Genomic DNA, 8,438 nt, shown 5'->3' with positions numbered 1-8,438 from the left:
AGGTCTACAGGAATAATGATGGTCTTTCAAGTTTGTCATTAGAGACTTCCTGCTCTCTGGGGTGCAAAGAATCCTAATATAACACAATCAAATTTCTGCCCATTGCCTGTACTCTTGAGAAAATGATGAGCAACCCCTTATGAATCTGAAACTGCAAATCTGATTTGGCTTTTCTTTTGTTACCTTAGGGCATGTGCTAACATAATTCCAAGAAGCTCTTTTTTTCAGACAGGGAATGCTTCATTGGTTTCTTGACCTGTCCACTGTGTACAAGGGGAACCATGCCCCCATATGAATTCTGGACCCAGCCCTGCCCCCAAACCCAGACCCCAAACCCTCTTGGCAGAACAGTAACCTGTGAACTATATCTCCAGCAAAATATAGAACCCAAGTACAGGGATAGAACTAAACAGCGGGACCAATCTGACAGATAACCCTTAAGGCTATGATCCTATACACATTTACCTGGGGTGGGGGAAGTCAAATTAAACTTAATGAGGCTTACGATGCAAATGGCACATCTAAGCTACACAGCATTGCCGATCAGGCCCTAGTCCTGTCACAAAGGGATGGGTTTGCCCCTCATAGCTGTGCTATGACCGTTTCTAGATTCTATGACTACAAAATGGTCACCATAGCTCATAGGAGTAGGGTGACCCTATGAAAAGGAGGACAGGGCTCCTGTATCTTTAACAGTTGCATAGAAAAAGGAATTTCAGCAGGTGTCATTTGTGTATTTGGAGAACCTGGTGAAATTCCCTCTTCCTCACAGCAGTTAAAGCTGCAGGTGCCCTGCCCTCTTTTAAATCTGGTCACTCTAGTATAGCTCCTGCAGCTTTAACTGTGGTGATGAAGAGGGAATTTCACCAGGTTCTCCAAATATACAAATGACACCTGCTGAAATTCCCTTTTCTATGCAACTGTTAAAGATACAGGAGCCCAGTCCTCCTTTTCATAGGGTCACCCTATTTAGGAAATCACGGTACATACCTTTTGTAAACACCTTTTAGCAGTAGTTTAATACACATGTGGAAATATGAGGCACTAGCATGTTGAGGTGATAGAATAGACTGCCCCACTTCAGAGTAGGCATGGTTGGACACTTCATTCTTTTTTTTTTTTCATTTCGTTTATTACATTTATATCCTGCCTTTTTTCCTCCAACGAACCCAAATAAATAAATAACAATGATGAGAAAGAGAATGAGGAGAAAAAGCAACCAGCGGCAATGGTGGTAAGAAGGCACATTCATTGATGGAGGGCCCCCATTGAGGATGTCTGCCCAAGGCCCCTCAAAAATCTGGGGGGGGTGTCCCTCGGAAACCCCACGGCTTCCCCCCTCCGGGGTGGTGTCGGGTAATCCCAACACCGAGGGGGGAGTGCAGGGGTTTTGGGATGCCATCCAGGAACCAAAGCTACCCCTGCCCTCTTCCTGGTGGAAGGGGACCAAGCACAGGTCACCTTCCACCAGGCACCACCCAGCCACACCTCTACTGTGGCTCCAGAGCGAGGTGAGGGGCTGTCTATTATTATTATTATTATTATTATTATTATTATTATTATTATTTGCATTTTTATACTGCCCAATAGCCAAAGCTCCCTGGGCAGTTCACAAAAACTAAAACCATTCAAAGTATAAAACAAACAGTATAAAAACATGATAAAATACACATTAAAAACTGATTAAAAACATACCATACATGATTAAAACATCTTTAAAACACCCTTAAAATATTCTGGATAGGCCTGCCAGAATAGATCAGTCTTTATTGCTTTTTTAAATTCCAAAAGACTGTCAAGTTGACGAATTTCCTCCGGCAGACCATTCCACAGTCTGGGAGCAGCAGCAGAGAAGGTCCTCTGGGTAACAGTTGTTAATCTAATTTGTGCTAGCTGAAGTAGATTTTTCCCAGAGGACATGAGTGTGTGGGGCGGATTGTACGGGAGAAGGCGATCCTGCAGGTAGCCTGGACCCAAACTATGTAGGGCTTTAAAGGTAATAACCAAGACTTTGTACTTTGCCTGGAAACTAATCGGCAGCCAGTGAAGAGATTTTTTAATCTTGACATTGTCTTATGCATCCTTGCCTCACTCCAGAGAAAAATGTTGGGGGAGCTTGAAGTGAGGGAGAAAAAGTCTAGGTGGGTGCATGATTGCAGCAGATTCATATAATTGATACCACGCCCCCCCGCACATCCACCCCAGGGCTTTCCAAGCATTTAGACAGCCCCTGGAAACAGCACAGCCAGGGGCGGGGCGGGGCGGGGCGGGGCGGGGGAAGGAAATCAGTTTAAAAAAGGTTCTTAGACTTCAATAAGGAAGTTCCCCCCTCCCTTGAAATCTTTATTGTTATGCTCTTGCCTTTAAAGAAATCGATCACACAGATTGATGTATATTATGTTACCTTTACAAAGACGGGTGTGTGTGACGCTGCCTTTTTAAAGACTGATATTGCCAAATATTGTCTTGCAAATAGAGAAAGTGAATTAGCACTTGTTGATGAGTTTTGCCAGGCATTTCCTATTGTGATGCCTGAGATTTATCCTCTGTTCATTTTTCACTTTATCTTTGGCCATCTTTATTTCACCGGGGGAAGGAAACTGACAGACTCTAAGGCATTTTGCCCCCAGAGAGAGCTGTCTGGTCTTGCTGTAATACCTATTAGTCTGAATGACACTGAACAGAAGCTAGAACAAACTGATAAATGCTTTAAAATGTAAAACACGATTTGTCTAAGCCAGGATCAAGAAGGTGAATAATCGAAAGCTGCTTATTTAAATTTTGCTTCAGGTAAAACAAAAACAGAAGCCCAGATCTGTGCAACTAAGAGCTGAGTCACCTCGGTTTGGCTCTGGTAGAGTTGGCTGTAAAACATTTCTGGTAGTGCAAAATTCCTGTCTTCATCATCTTCCCTGAGGTACTGTATGGTCCATATCTGTATACACTAGAAAGACACCAGAGATGAAGGTGGTCAAATCAGAAGTTTATCTGTCAATGACATGTTTGCTTAATGCTGCTAAAATGGGGTGGCCTAAAGGAGTATACCAAACACATTTTTCATAGCAGAATTTACTCAGAAGTAGACCTATCATATACTCCTCCCATGACTTTCTTGGTTTTTGTCACCTGCACAATGTCTTCTAATTTCATCTTCTCACCACATTGTCTCGGGGGGTGGGTCCCCAACATGGGACATAACATATCTCCATAAACTATTGATTTTGCTATTGAGGTGTCTTTCTGACACCAAAACTAGGCAACACACTGGGGGTGGGGGGAATAAAAATGTACCTTGGATTTTCCAAAGAAAACTGGTCTAGGGAAGCAGACTCTGGGTGTCAGTAGTCTAGCACAAAGCATGGGATTCCCTTGGGGAAAATTTACCTCATCAGAGACAGCTTTGTTATGTGGGGGGAAAGGAGAAAGACACCCCACAGCACTAACAGATTTTGCATGGCTTTAAATATTGTGAAAATTTAGACATGTCAAAATATGGATTTAGACAGAAAATATTGACTTAAATATGCATTTTGAGGATAGCGTGTGTGTGTTTTAAAATCACAGATTAATGAAGAAAAAGGACAGAATAGAATGATGGCTAAAGCATGTGTAAATGGCACAGGCTTGACATAGACAGATGTGTGCATCCGTATATCACAGGGGTAGGAAACCTGGTGCCCTCCAGATGTTTTGGAGTACAATTGCCATAACTGCTGACCATTGGCCATGCTGGTGGGGCTTATGGAGGCTGTAGTCCCAAATGGCTGGAGGACACCAGTTTCCTTACCCCTTGTTAATTTATTTCCTTATTATATTTCTACCCAAAGCTGTCTGGGCATAAAATACAAGACAATAAAACCATAAAATAAGACAATAAAATCCAATGTAAAAGTTTAAACATGTAAAACTGCAGTATATAGAATACAAATAATAACCAAATAGAAGCTAGCAGCAGCGCAAAGATCTAAAACACAGTGTTCTTTATTGTGTGCTTAGATGGAGTTTCCACTGGTATCCAATCCAAGGGATCAGTGGTGCTGCACCGTCAGGTGCCATATACTGGTTGTCAGATGGAAACAAGACTGTCCAAGCCATGACCAGCTTTAAATCACACAGCATGACTTGCATGGGGGAAATGCCCACACCTCAGCTGTACGTTTATCTTGTGCATTTCCCTTGCACGAGCTCTCCTTTAGATTAGGTAACAAAAGACGACAGAATTTCCAGTGAGGTAGAAATGGAAATTTTCAGCATGTGTAAATATTCTTCCCACTCCATACCAAGTTACACTTCCTTGTTTACACTGTTATTAAAGATACAGGATACAGGATCCATGCTTTCCTTTGATTTTGGTTACCTTAATGAGAGTAAGCATTGTAAGTAAGCATTGTAAGTATTCTGAATGAAGGGTGCATATATATAGGCTGTGCATTGCTTTGGGCCCGAACACCGAATCTTAGTTGAGGCAGGCTGATTTGGCCCACTTCGCCCCAAATTAAGATTGGGACTAGGTGGTCTGAAGCACTTCAGGCCGCCTCATCCTGACTCGAGGCAATAGTGAGCTGCTGCGTCTGTCCGACTGACCGACCACCCACAGGACTTACCTGAGCTGCCTGGCACCCACCTGTCCTCAGTGAGAACTGCCATTTTCAATGAAGATGGCGGCTCTGACATTTCTTTAGTCTAAGGTCTCAAACTACAGCAGGCATAAAGGGCTGTTTCCAGAGGGCAGCGGCTCTAGGTTTTGCGGCGTGATCTGGGAAGGGGAAGTCCAATGAACTCCTGGTTGGCCTTGCACCCAACTTTTCTGGGCACCCACCCACTGAGCAGCGGCTCAATGGGTGCCCGGGAACCTGCAACAGCAAATCCACTTTGGATGTATGGATCTCATTTCGAACCCAGATCCAAAGCGGGTCAGCCAGGGCCCAAAGCAGTCAAATCAGAGCCCTAATATTCATAGCCCTAATATATATGCCCTTTCACTGCATACAGACTCACAGCATGGAAAGCTTCTATGCACTTGGAGAGGATAGTTTGAGTCAATCTCTTCCCTTATTGTTAGGTATATGCATCATATTACTTACAGTATTTCTATTGGTAGCTAGGTAGGTTATGGTAGAAATATACACATTTCTATTTTGGCTCTATGCATTCTCCATTCTTGAGAGGTATTTTCACGCAGTCAGCTGAAGGTGATAAAGCTGAATAGTCCAGATGATGGTCTGGTGGTGTAGAAAAAAACATGGTATTTTGATACCAAGGAATGTAGGCAATGCAAGCACTGGAGAGTCAATGATTTACCGTAGCTGATTAGGCCTCCATGATTTATGGTGGAATGTGAGGGAAATTAGGGTCAGTAAGCTATACCAACAACTAGCCAATTGCCTCATGGCAAGAACCCAGCTACCAGGTAAGGAATTCAACTGTCTTTGGTCCATACGCAGGACCTGAGCTGACATATCTCAGAAGAGGCCAATGCAGCCCATAATGGACTGCAATAACAAGTAAAGGGTATAAAAGTTACAAGACTTTCCAGGGCTATCATGTTTCTGGAACATAAGCATGCACAAGGGGTGTGCTGTGTTACTAAAGCTTCATGTTGTAGTAACTCTCTTCCCACTTCGCTGTTAAAATATACAAATAAGCACAATATTTCCTATATTTCAGCCAAACCTGGTTCAGATTTCTTATTTTGGGTGTAATTGAACAGTCACATGGGTTACTTAATTGTTTTCAGAGTCCTATAATTACTCATCAGTATTTCATTACCACAATGATTTGTCTCTTAGATCATTATAATAACAAAGGCCAAGGCATTATCATCCCTTCTTAGCTGAAATGGGGAGTTGAGGGAGAATAAATCCTATATGAATTTCTCCAAGAAGCATGATGAAAATTCCCAAGTCACTTAGTGAAACATTCGTGGTCAAACTGTGGAATTTATTTCTTGGAAATGTTATTCAGAAGGCAATAAAATGGTGTTTGCTTTGGCTAAATGGATTTAGAATTATGAGCAAATAAACAAAGAACATTCAATGGCCAAAACAGGGATTCTGACAAGAACATTTTGCACTGGTGGCAACACCCTTAGATGCCCACCCAGCCTTCCCCAACCTGGTACCCTATGGATGTGATGATTACAAATCCAATCATCCCCAGCTAGCTGAGGAAGGCTGTGATAATCCTATGTAGGTATGTCAGTCACTGAAAATCTGGTTCTGTTTTTGATTTGATGGAATTTTGTGGTGTGTATGATTTGATTTGAGTTCACAAGTCAAGTTGTGGGCTTTTTTATGACCTTCAAGAATTTTTCTTGCCATTTTTCGCCCCACAGGTTCAGCTATTTATACAAATTTCTGAGCAATTGGTGGAAATTTCTGAGCAATTGGTGGAAATTTCTGAGCATTTCCTGAAAATTACAGTCCAATTTGCACAAATTATGGCCGAATTTGGGCAAGGTCCAAGGCTGCATCACCTAGCATAATTTTCTTCTTCTACAGGCATTGGTGGGAATCTCCAATTTGGATTGGTGTCATTTAGCAAGGGAAGGGTTTAATTCAGGAACGAGGAACCATTGGCTCCCAGGGCGCATGTGGCCCCAGGAGGTTCCCCACCTGACCCACAAGCTTCTTCTGCTGATGGAGATAAGAGGGCATTTCTTCAGCAAATGGAGATAAGAGGGCATTTAAAGACAATTCAATGTTAAATACCCTTCATAGACTTGAGCTGTGCTTTCACAGGCATGAGAACTGTCGCACTGAGACTTACATCTGTGTAGACATGCTTAGAATTATTATTATTATTATTATTATTATTATTATTATTATTATTTATTGCATTTATATTCCACCTTTTTTCCTCCAAGGAACCCAAGGCAGCGTACATAATCCAAAAGAGGTTCAGCACCTTGGATAGCTCCTTTAGTATTCTGGCTGATTCTGATTGAAACCCAGAGTGGATTCACAGCCCACCAAAATGGGAACCACCAGCCTTTACTGGCCCTGCCTCTATCCAGGGCTGGACCCAATGCCACTGTCACCCAAATCTGTCAATATCAGGTGTCAAGAGCAGATTTCCATAGACAAGGTGTCACCACCAAGGAGTCCCTATTGTTGGTAGCTATACCTTCCACCTCAGGATGTGGACACACCCAAATTCAGGCCTCTAAATATAGCCTTAATAACCAGGCAGATTCATTTGATATTAGAGGTGCTTTCAATGAAAGATTATATTTTTAAGCCTAATTCTGCAGATGATACACATTCTGCCCTTGTGCAGGATGGGATGGGACAGAATTGCGACATATAGTCTACCCTTTTATTTTATTTTTTAAAAAGCCCAGGACATTAGTTTTCTGTATCATCTTAGGCAAACACATGATTTAATTTCTTTCCCAATTTTTGCTACTGTTAGCAGTTTTGTTTTGTTTTGTTTTGGTAAGTTCAGAGTGTACCCATCACTACAATGGCGAGAACAACAGTACTGTAGCAAAGAATTTAATTAGTAGCTCCAAGCGAAGGAATAGGCAGGGCATGGAAAATAAACATAGCATGGTATTATGCGAACAGGTTTTGGAGTCAACATTAGGAACATTGCCAGTTCTTTCCTTGGCTCACCAGGAATTCCAAAGGACTAAGGAAATGCAGTAGAGCTTTGATGCTCAAAACACTTGACTATTATGGACAACAAATCCAATCTGCAGATGTGAAATAGAAATTTTCTCAAAGAACCAGATTTTTGGAAGTTCTCTTCTATGAAAGTAACACACACAATCATGGTATAAAAATAGTAAATATGTCCAGTACTTCATCTTTTTTTTAAAAAAAGATTCTTTGTTATTTCTCCCTCAAGTATACAAAAGAAAAGCCCTACGTTTTAAAGCACATGGATTCTAAGGGATTATTACCACATATAGTCCAGTAATAGTGGCAAGTATGTTTCACATTTATGGGCAGGTTCAGTGGAACTGTTATGCAATGAAGAGAAATTATGCTTTTTTTACACAAGGCTGCTAATCTGCTGTATCTGCTTTTGGTTTCATTGCAGTATTGAGATCCGAACACTACACAAAGAGCGTTTCCTTTTCTGCTGATCCACTACATAACCACTAGGTGGCACTGTAGTATAATGGAATAGAACAATGCACAAGTGGAAAAAGCTTTTTCTCTCACTTTCACAAATAATATCACATTTTCCCTGCTCTAAAAAACGTACATAAAGTGCTCTTTAAAAACAGAAGAAAACCTGAAGGGCCATGACATCATCTACAAATCCTGTAAATATCTGTGAATAGGGAATGACCAGTGTGCAATAAATGCCTCATGTAGAAAAGCTCACAGAGTAAGAAACTGGCTTTGGAGAATCTGGCTGGTTATGATCAGAAACAGGATAATCTGTTCCAGCAAGGCTCTTTTTATGTTTATAATCTCCGAGTTTGA

The sequence above is a fragment of the Elgaria multicarinata genome, chromosome 6 (assembly GCF_023053635.1).
Source record: "Elgaria multicarinata webbii isolate HBS135686 ecotype San Diego chromosome 6, rElgMul1.1.pri, whole genome shotgun sequence".
Classification (NCBI taxonomy): domain Eukaryota; kingdom Metazoa; phylum Chordata; class Lepidosauria; order Squamata; family Anguidae; genus Elgaria; species Elgaria multicarinata.
Note: the sequence above shows the minus strand (reverse complement) of the source record.